At 43.5% G+C, this 11,589-nt stretch overlaps 1 non-coding gene across 1 annotated transcript; it reads right to left on the bottom strand.

The window, feature by feature from the left end:
• Positions 1-11,485: 11,485 nt before the first annotated feature.
• LOC116889425 lies at positions 11,486-11,589 on the bottom strand. The gene has a single exon (XR_004386390.1). It is a non-coding gene; the product is annotated as a U6 spliceosomal RNA (small nuclear RNA).

Genomic DNA, 11,589 nt, shown 5'->3' with positions numbered 1-11,589 from the left:
ATGTTCAGGGGCCACTCACTCCACTCCTCCTGCCATGACTCGTGTGTGTGTGTGTGTGTGTGTGTGTGTGTGTGTGTGTGTGTGTGTGTGTGTGTGTGACAGGATTTTTCTGTTTAACTCTGGCTGTCCTGGAACTTGCTCTGTAGACCAGGCTGGCATCAAACTCAAAGACATCCACCTGCCTTTGTCTCCTGAGTGCTGGGATTAAAGGCCTGTGCCACGACTACCCGGCTAACTCAGATTCTTTACAAAGTCACCTAGAAGTTTCAGGATCATTCCAAGCATCAACCAACAAATGGGGTTGTCGTAGAGTAGCTCTCTCATCACCCCCAGTGAGCTTCTCCACAAATAGAAAAGAATTTTTGCATATGATGGCTTATTTGGATTTTGGCTAAAGTTTACTGCACTGTAAAATGTGTTTGTATGTGCCCCCTGTGTAAGTTGACTGTCTTACCCATAGATAGAAATCTCCTTGACCAGGTGGCACAGACAAGAAATCATTTAGACTTCATAAATCCAATATTGGAGAGTAATCTGCAGTCCCTGCCTGTCTATCCTTTTCAATATACTTTTATATAGGTGCTTCCCAAAGCATTAGACCACGGCCAAGTCCTCTGAACTGAGTTCAGTAGAATAGAATAAAGTATACAGTAAACTCAGAGAAATCTGCATTGCAAGCCTGCCGCCTCAAAGAACTTTGCCTAGGAAAAAAATTTAGACACAGACAAACATGGTTCAGGTATGTCGTGGCAGGTCCTTCCATTCTCCACTTCTGCAACATCCCCAAAACACCTGCAAACCAAGAAGAAGGCTCTTTTTCAGTCTTCCATAGCATCTTTCTTCCTTCCTGACCTTCCTTGATGTCCATTTTATTCTACTGAACTAAGCCATGGCTAAGGGTTTTGAATTCAGTCTGGTTGTCTGGTCTCTGAGTAACGAGAGATCTTTCTAGAGAGGACAACGCTCAGAATATCATTCCTGTGTATCACTAACCCCCCCCCTTTGGTCCACACCCCTGAGAAATCAGGAGAAAAATCATGTGATTGGTGTTGTGTTGGAATAGATTCTCACCTAGGGTTCTGTCAGGGAGAACACTTCAAGACTAAAAGGCCAGACATCCAGATTAGGGAATCACCTTCCAAGGGGCAGTTTGGAGTTGTTATTGATGTCAGTTATGACCAGATGCATGCTTATTAGTGAAGTTCTAGTTACTAGAACACTTGGGCACTTGGCAGATTTTAGAATTTTCTTTTATATACTTTTGATTGTGTTTAATGAATGAATGATGTGTGTGTTGGGGGCAGTCAGAGGACAGCTGGTGGGAGCTGGTTCTCTCTTTCTACTGTATGGATCCTGGAGGCTGAACTCAGGTCACTGGTTTGGTGGCAAACAATTTTTATGAATTTTAAATTATTATGCGTAGGTGTGCCTCTCTGCATTTGGGTAGAGTGCAAGTGTCTGTGAAGGTCTGAGACACTGGCTCTCCTGGAACTAGAGTTACAGATGGTTGTGAGCCACCATATCATTGCTGGGAACTGAACTCAGGACCTCTGGAAGAGCAGCCAGTGCTCTTTTTTTTTTCTTTTTTTTTCTTCTTCTTTTTTCTTTTTTTCGGAGCTGGGGACCGAACCCAGGGCCTTGCGCTTGCTAGGCAAGCGCTCTACCACTGAGCTAAATCCCCAACCCCGTGCAGCCAGTGCTCTTAACCCCTGGGCCATCTCTCTAGCCCACTTGGCACATTGTCTTTACTTACTGAGCCGTCTCACAGCCCTGATTTAATCTTTTTCTTTTTATAATTTATTTTTTTTTTTATTTGGTATGTGTCTATGAATGTATGTAAGTGTTCTATGTTGCCTGTGGAGAATCCTCAGGGGTCAGAATCCCTTCAGATCTCCTGGAACTATAGCTACAGCCATGTTGGTTCTGGGAAACAAACTTGGGACCTTCCTTCTGGGCTTTTGTTTGTTTCTTTTTGCTTTTTGAGACAGGGTTTCTCTGCGTAGCCCTGGCTGTTCTGGAACACTCTCTCTCTCTCTCTGTAGACTAGGCTTGCTTTGAACTCACAGAGATCCCCCTGCCTCTGCTTCCTGAGTGCTGGAATTAAAGGTGTATGCCACCATTGCCTGGCAGTAGCCTCCAATTCTTTCTTATTTTGTTTAATTGCTTAAACATCTTTGAAACATGTGTGATCTCATACTCATATTGTTAGCACAGCCTACAGAGCAATTTCACAAACTGGTTCTTTGTTGACTGAGAGTCTTTCAGAGATTTGTAGCCTATAGGTCTTAAACTGTATATTCCCAATCCATAAATGTTTGTATCTATGAATATCTGGTTATTGTATCTCAAGTTTCATACAATCTAGTGAAATCATACAGAAACTTGCTGAAGTTAAGTGACTTCAGTGTACCAGCTTAGTTTTGAAGAAATTTTATAACCTTATTTCTGGGTTTTTTTTTTGGCAGGGGGGACAGGATCTTGCTATGTCACAGTTACTGGCATGATATTTACCATAAAGCCTAACCTGGCCTTGAATTTGAGGTAATCCTGTTCTTCCTGACTGCTAGGATTAATGGCATACACCATCAAGCCAAGATACTTATTGATTGATTGACTGATTGACTGGTTGACTGATTGACTGATTGACTGATTTAGAGAGACAGGGTCTCCATATGTAGCCCAGGCTGGATTCATGCATCAGCCTCTAGGATGCTGAGATTACAGGCATGAGCCAAGCCTTCAAATGTGATAAACTTTAAATAGAAAATTAATTATTACTTAAAATATATCCTATTTAAATGGTCAAGCATGAATACAGGATTTAGGAGCACAGAATTGAACCAGATGACAGGGGTTCAAATTTTGATTTAAAATGTACTAGGGCCGGGGTTGGGGATTTAGTTCAGCGGTAGAGCACTTGCCTAGCAAGTGCAAGGCCCTGGGTTCGGTCCCCAGCTCCGGAAAAAAAAGAAAAAAACAAATGTACTAGGGCCAGGTGTGGTGGTGTATGCCCTTTAATCATGTAAAGGTGGGAAAGGAACCAATCACCAAAAGTTGTTCTCTAGCCCACATGTGTTCCATGGCATGGGCACCCCAGTTCACACAGATATATACAACAATAATAAATAACAATTTAAAGATGACAGAAACAACAGACAATAAAAATAAGCCAGGTGGTGGTGGTACGCACCTTTAATCTGAGCACCTGGGAGGCAAAGGCAGGCAGATCTCTGAGTTTGAGGCCAGCTTGTTTGACAGAAAGTCCCAGGACAGCCAGGACTGCACAAGAGACCCACTCTCAATAAATAAATAAATAAATAAATAAATAAATAAATAAATAAGCAAGCAAGTTGGGAATGTAATTCTATTAGTAGAGTAGTTGCTTAGCATAAATGAAGCAGCCCTGGGTTCTAGTCCCAGTACTGAAGAAAACCTCACATGGGAGTGTATATCTGTATTTCCGGAATTTGAGAAGTGGAGGTAGGAGGATCAGAAGTCATGTTTAGCAATATTGAAGTCAGCTTTCTCTACATGAGAATCCTCCTCCTCTTAAAAAAACAGGCAGGCAGGAAGGAAGGATGGCTCAATAAATAGAGGTGCTAGTCACACGACATGACAAAACTTGGTCTGAGTTGATCCCCAGGACCCACAGTCTGGAAAGAGATAGCTGACTACTGCAGGTTGACCTCTGACTGCTACATGTACTTAATGACACATGTACCTGTACCCAAGTACCCACATGCACACACATGAATAAATAAATGTTAACTTAAAAATGAAAAAAATAAAAGGAAACTTACTGGGTGAAGCATGCCTGAGAGATCTTGTCTCAGAATCAAGTGGGTGCAATGATACGAGCCACCCAAAAGGCATTGCAAGTTCAAGGTCAGTGAATTTCAGGCTGTCCAGGACTAGGTGAGACATTGCCTCTAAACCAAACAGCTGGGTGTAAGGCACAAGGTAGAGGTAATAGGATCAAAAGTTCAAGGTCAGCTTTCTCTGCCCAGTGAGTTCAAGACCAGTCTGGGCTTTAAGAAACTTTGTCTCAAAAAACAAACAAACAAACAGGGGTTGGGGAGTTAGCTCAGTGGTAGAGCGCTTGCCTAGCAAGCGCAAGGCCCTGGGTTCGGTCCCCAGCTCTGAAAAAAAGAAAAGAAAAAAACAAAACAAAACAAAAAAACCCAAACAAACAAGCAAACAAAAAAAACCCAAACCAATTGGACACGTGTACATGTGCACCCAAACACACAAGCATACATATACAAGCATGAACACATAAATAAAGAACAAACTGAAACAACACTATGAAAGGCAGACATGATGACACTATACCTGTAATCATAGAACCTGGAATGTTGAGGCAAAAAATCTAATGAGTTTAAACCAGCAGGCTACATACACTTTGAGTCAATTTTAGGACAACATGAGCAGATCCTCGTCTTATAAACAAACAAACAAAACAAAAACAAAAAAGCAAACCTGAGAAAACTTAAATCCCAGCACACATGGGAGGTATTTCTGCCACTCACGATCACTGCCACCAATTCCAGCTTCAAGGATCTGACACCCCCCTCAGACACCTGAATGTACGTGCACAGACACACATGTATACACATACTTTCAAAAAAAGAAAGAAATACTGACACATACTCCAACATGAAGGAACACTAAAAACATAAGTGAAAGAAAACCAAGGCAAAAAGGTCATCATGAAATACCAAGGACAGGTAAATCCATTTAAATAGCAAACAAGTTAAGTGTACTGGTCAGAGGCTAAGAGGAGTTCAGGGCATGAAGAGCCACCATTGAGCCACCAACACAGGTGACACGTCTTTAATCCCAGCACTTGGGAGGCAGAATGAGGTGGAGGGATTTCTGAAGTTGAGACCAGCCTGCTCTACAGAGGGTCTCATGCCAATAGGCTACAAACAAAAAAAAATGAAAAAATCCATAAAAGCGGAGAGGAGATAGCTCAGCGAGTATGGTGCTTGCCATGCCAGGTATGGGGACTGGGTCTGTCTCAGAGAGCTACACATTCACCTAAAAGTTGTCGTGTTGGTTTGGCTTGTTGATCTAGTACAGGGAGGCTTAGTCCCAACCTAATCAACAAATTTTTAGGTCAAGATCCTGTCACAAAAACCAAGGTAGACAGCCTCTGGGAAACAACACCCAAGGTTCTTCCTACACACGCACGCGCGCGCGCGCGCGCACACACACACACACACACACACACACACACACACACACACACGGGTGGGGTAATATCTTTGGTGAGTTATCTGTAGCAGCAAAACTATGTGCTTACACAATGCTATTAATGTTGGAGACTCTAGTCTGGGGCATATGGAAGACACAGCAAAAACATGGTCTTTCATGCCCAAATATTTAGAAATTTTTGTGCTGGGAGTGGTGATTTATTTCTGTAATTCCAACAATTTGGAGGCTGAGTCAGGAGGAATACTGCAAGTTTGAGACCAGCCTGGGCTACACAGTGACACCCTGTGTCACAAAAGTAGCAGAAATAGTAAATGTCTAAGCGAGAAGATGGCCACAGAAAGCCTTGGCATCATCATATAGGAAGTTAGTTTGACAAGTGGAGTCGGGATTGTTAGGAGGCATGGTAGGCAAGATTTGAGGACACCCATGCCCACATTCCTCCTCATGGCAAAGTATTTATCAGTCAGTCCTCAAAGAGTCACAGAGTGCTCCCTTTTCAAATACTGCCAGAAGGCTGCCTTCTACATCTGGGTTCCTGCATCTGGGTTATGGGATGTCAAACTTAAGAGACAAGGCACAGGAAACCTTTGTAGCATTTAGTCATGGGCTAAAAATTCAAGAATGAGTGAGTTTCCTAGAGGCAAAGGCAGTAGAAAAAAAAACTTCATGTGGGTCGTAGGGCTTAAAATATTTGTACAGGTAGACAAGAGGTGAGTGTCAGCTCACAATCACCAAGAATGGTATTCCCGGGAATACCAGATGTTGTAGGCTTTATAAAATGTCATATGGGCATTCACTAAGGCACCTGAGTTCTAAGGTATTAAACAATTCCTTAGGCACAGTGATTCACGCCTGTAATCCCAACACTCCAGAGTAGAGGCAGAGGATTACGAGTTTGAAGCCAGTGTCTGCTACATAACCAGTTCCAGCAGGTCAGCTTGGGATACTGGAAGTAAGACTATCTCAAACAACAATAACAACAACACCCACCTACACCTAGATAGAACCATTGCCACAAAAAGAAAAACGGAAGCACTTAAATCTATGAACCTTGGTGAAGGTTCATTCTCTTACATAGGCTCCCAATGCAATGCTTTTCTCAATACTCTTTAGGACCTTTGTGGGGAAGAGGTAGTAATTTTGGAATTTACCAAGTAGATCAAGTTGGCTCAAACTCGGACATCTGTTTACCTCTGTCTTCTCAGCATTGGGCTTAAAATTGTGCGCCACCACATCTGACTAAGTAGTATCTTTATGGTGAGTCTTGGTCAGTTTTACTTCATTTCCACTGCCAAAATATACCTTTCCTATATTTAAAATAAAATGGGCCAGAGAGATGGTTCGATGGTTAAGAATACTTCCTAACCTTTCAGAGTACCAGAGTTTGATTTCCAGTATCTGCCAGGTGGCACACACACACACACACACACACACACACACACACACACACACACAAATAAATCTGAATAAACCCAAATCATCATCATCATCATCATCTTCTTCTTCTTCTTCTTCTTATTATTATTATTATTATTATCATTATTTGTGTGTGTGTGTGTGTGTGTGTGTTCAATGTGTCTTGTGTGGCGTCTTGTCTACATATGCAGGTGCATGTGGATGTGATGTCAGGCACAACTTCCTGGGAGCTCAAACCACGCCATCAGGCTTCATGCAAGTGCCATCTGACAATCCCGCTTATTCTATTGTTCTTTTTCTTCTTTTCTTTCTAAGAAAGATTTATTTTATTTTAATTTCACGACGTAGGGTATGTGCACGTGACTGTAGGTACCAGGGGACTCCAGAGGAAGGTGTTGGGACCCATTGGAGTTAGAGCTGGGGGTAGTTGTGAGCACTTTGGTGTGCGTGTGGGTCTGAGAACCAAACTTTGAGCCTCTGCAAGAGCAGAAGCGCATAAGCACTGTTAACCCTGGGCTATTTCACCTTTCTTTTGGAGACAGAGACTCACTATGCAGTCTTGGCTGACTTGGCTTGGGACTTACTGTGTAGACCAGGCTGGCCTAGAACTCACAGAGTCTCCTGAATAATGGGTTAAAAGATGTGTACACTACACACAGCACATCTTTTCCTTTATGTTCAGGCTGGGTCCATCTCTATGCTCAAATGAAGTATATGTTCTCACATTCTGAGCACCTTGTTATTTTATTTCATGTATATAAGTGTTTTGCCTGAATGCGTATATGCCACATGTATGCCTGGTGGTCAGAAGAGGATGTGGCATCCCCTGGGACTGGAGTTACAGACTGTTGTGAACCATTGTATGAGTGCTGGGAATTGAACCTGGGTCCTCTGGAAGAGCAACCAGTGCTCTTAATGGCTGAGCCAATTCTCCGGCCCTCCACGACTCCTCCTACAACACACACACAGACACACACACACACACACAGACACACACACACACAGACACACACAGACACACAGACACACACAGTAACACACACACAGACACACAGACACAGACACACACACACACAGACACACACACACACAAATAAAATAAAGTGGTTTTTTTTTTTTTTTTTTAGCACAGGTCTCTCTTTGTAGCCATGGTTGTCCTGGAACTTGCTCTGTAGATGAGCTAGCTTCAAACTCATTGATCTGCCTACCTTTTTCACCAAATACATAAAAGATAAAAGGCATGTGTCCCAATTTTTTTTTTTTACAAGGCTATCATGGGCACTTTTCGTGATAGCATAGAACTTAATCCTAGCACTCAGAAGGCAGAGGCAGGCAGAGCTTTTTTTTGTGTTAAGGGCCAGTTTGAACTACAGTGAGAGTTCCAGTCTAGCCAACACAATACAGTAAGACCAAATAACAAAACTATCACAGGACTCCTAGACCAAAACCACGTTTGGGTCTTATTTGTTCACACTGTCAAGATGAAGGTACTGAGGCTTAGAGAAGAGTTCAATATTCAGGATGTTATCACCAATAAATGGCAAAGTTTAAATTTAAGCCATACCTGTATTCTTGCTTAAGGTCAGAGATTGTGTGTGTAACCACTAAACAGGAAGAGAAAGGCTCAAAGACACTCAGTCAATAAGTGTACTTCCTGTTCTTTCCAGAAGATCTGAGTTTGCTTCCCAGCATCCATAGAAGGTGTTTACAACCACCTGGAACTCCAGTTCTAGGGGATCCAATTCCATTTTCTGAACTCCAAGGGTTCCTGTATTTATGTGCACACAGACACACAAGCACACGCACACAATTAAAAAAAACAACTCTTTTAAAAAAGAGATTAAGACTGCAGGACAAAATGGTACATTCCTATGATCCCAGCACTTGAGAAGTGGAAGCAGGATCAAGTTCAGGGGTCTTCAGGGCGGTGGTGCTGTGTACACCTTTAATCTCAGTATTTGCGAAGCAGACGCAGGAGGATCTCTGTGAGTCTGAGACCAGCCCGGTCTACAGACTGAGTTCCAGGACTGCCAGGGTTACACAGAGAAACACTGGCTCCAAAATCCTTTTTTAAAAAAGATAGAGTTTAGGAGTTACCTAAGCTACATAGTAGCTTTTAAGTCAGCCTGGGTGTTGTAAGACTCTGTCTCAAAACAAATTGAAACAACAGAACAAACAAACAAGCAAAATCCTACAAGGGCCCAACATTTAAAAAATGGAACCTGATGTGAAAATCAGCTCTCCTCTAAAGCAGGGACATGTTAAAGTCTCATTGCCAAAGCAAGAGCCCGTGAAGTGACAGAGGAGAGCTGACACCCAAATAAAAAAATACTGGGGCTTCTTCACTCCAAGACTTTGTTTTTATCTTTTTTTTGTTTTACTTATTCACTCCTCACTCCCTCCCACAATCCTTTCTCCCTCCCCCACATCCTCTTCTCCTCTGAGCAGGTGGAAGCCCCTTGGATATCCCCCCACCTTCCCACAAAGCCTCTGCTAGGCAAGGTGCTTCCTCTCCCACTGAGGCCAGAGAAGGCAGCCCAGCTAGAAAATATCCCATCTTCAGACAACAGCTTTTGGGAGAGCCACCCCACCCGCTGGCTCCAGTCGTTCGGGACCCACATGAAGACCACGCTGTACATCTGCTACCTATGAGCAGGGAGGCCTAGGTTCAGCCCACATATGCTGTTTGGTTGGTGCTTTGGTCTCTTCAGAGCCCCAAAGGTCCAGGTGAATTGACTCTGTTGGTCTTCCAGTGAAGCTCCTGTCCCATTCATGGCTGCAGTCCTTCCTCCTGTTCTTCCATAAGAGTCCCCAAGCTCCATCCACTGTTTGGCTGTGGGTGTCTGCATCTGTCTGAGTCAGCTGCTGGGTGGAGCCTCTCAGAGGGCAGCCATGCTAGCCAAAGACTTTTATGATTTATCTGGAAAAAATAGCATAGAGAAGTGCTAACCAAGAGGACACGCTAAGAATGGTGGCAGTGGCCTATCAGGGGCAGCTCATGAAAGAGCAGCGTGAAAGAGAGCCTGAGAGAAATTGCAAGAAGCCAAGCACAGTGCAGATTCTGCCTAAGAAATGCCAAGAAGTCCAGGTTTGATCCAAACGGAGGGCTTGGGAGGAATATAGAAGAAAAGGAAACCGGAAGCTAGCTGAGAGCCCTGGAAGCCAGGTGAAGGCTCATGGACTTTCTTTTGTCTTCAGAGAGTAGGCACGACTAGTGTTTGTAGACTATTCATCATTTCTTTTATTCCCTTCAAGATTTATTTAATTTTTAATTCTATCTATATGTCTGAGTCGGAGCATGTGGGTGCTGGTGCCAGAGGAGACCAGAAGACAAGGTTTGATCCTCTGGAGCTGGAGTTATAGAAGGTTGTAACTGCCTACGTGGTTGTTGGAGACTGAATTTAGGTCCTCTGCAAAATGCACTCCTAACTGCTCAGCCATCGCTCCATGCCCCTTGTTTTCTTAGGATCCTTTTTACCTTTAGCACTATGTGTTTTTAGGCGTGTTTTATAGGTTGTTACTTTTTTTGGTGTTTGTTTTGTTTTTGTTTTTTTGATGTTTGGAGACAGGGTTAGTGTAGCCCAGGCTGTTCTGTCAACTCTATAAACCAGGCCGGCCTTGAACTCAGAAATCCACTTGCTTCTTTCTGCCCGAGTGCTGAGATCTAAGAAGGGCATGAGCCACCAAGCCCAGCAGGAATTTTTTTTTTTTTTCTGACAGGATCTCAAGTAGCTCAGACTAAGGTAACACAGTCCTGCTTCAGCCTCCTGAATGTTGGGATTACAAACCTGTGCTACAAAGTTTACCTTGATTAAGAACCATGTTAAACCAGTTGGGTGGCACTCACCTTTAATCCCACCACTTGGGAGGGAGAGGCAGGCGGTTCTCTGTGAGATAGAAGCCAGCCTGGTCTACTTACTGAGTTCAAGGATAACCAGGATTACACAATAAGACTTTATTTCAACAGCAACAATAAAAAATAAACAAAACCCCCAACTTGTTAATATAGTTTTAGAGAAGATGGGAAATGCTTTAATGTCTCATTTGGAGCAGAGGCAGGCAGGTTTGTGAGTTCAAGGACAGCCTAGCCTACATAGTGGCCAAGCAAGACCTGTACAGTGAGATTCTGTCTCAACAAAACCAAAAACCAAACCAAACCAAACCAAACAAACAAACAAATACCCCCAAAGAACCAACAATTGGTTTTAGGGGCAATGGGGAGTGGTTATTGGATTGCTTGCTTGCCCTGGCAAGGCCTCTGAGGTGATCTTAGCCTTCTTCCTCATTTTCCCCACTTTGGTAAGGAAATCTAGAAAGTTGTTGGCTGGTTGGTTACAGAGTTAACTTTAACCAGACTGTGTGCTGTGTCTCTGTTTAGCCTAGGCGTGCTGAGAGGGCAGAGGCCTGGCCTTCCTCAGGCTGGTTTGGTTCCTTCTCAGGTTCTCAGGGAGCTGGCATTTACCTCGCACCCTTGACCTGCTGCTGCGGATCACCTTCAGCTTGCTCACACCTGGGTCTGTTATTTGTTAGTTGCTGGCGGAGATTTGCAAACGACAACTAGGGCCAGGAGCCCTGCCAATCCCACCTGCCCCTGGGATATGATGCCGAACAGGATGGAATGATGGATGAGAATGTGGAACATGGGCAGAACATAGAATTTGGAGAGAAAGGAAAGTGATGTAACGGAGAACACACTGATACATCAACATCCCAAGGCTTCTTCTTCTTTTTTTTTTTTTTTTTTTGGTTCTTTTTTTTTTTTTTTTTGGAGCTGGGGACCCGAACAGGGCCTTGGCGCTTCCCTAGGGCAAGCGCTCTACCACTGAGCTAAATCCCCAACCCCTTCTTTTTTTAAAATATGGACGCCTTCACAATTTGCGTGTAGATCCTTGCGCAGGGGCCATGCTAATCTTCTTTGTATCGTTCAATTTTAGTATATGTGCTGCTGACGAGCAC

The sequence above is a fragment of the Rattus rattus genome, chromosome X (genome assembly GCF_011064425.1).
Source record: "Rattus rattus isolate New Zealand chromosome X, Rrattus_CSIRO_v1, whole genome shotgun sequence".
Taxonomy (NCBI): Eukaryota; Metazoa; Chordata; class Mammalia; order Rodentia; family Muridae; genus Rattus; species Rattus rattus.
Note: the sequence above shows the minus strand (reverse complement) of the source record. Positions and strands in the feature narration are given on the sequence as shown.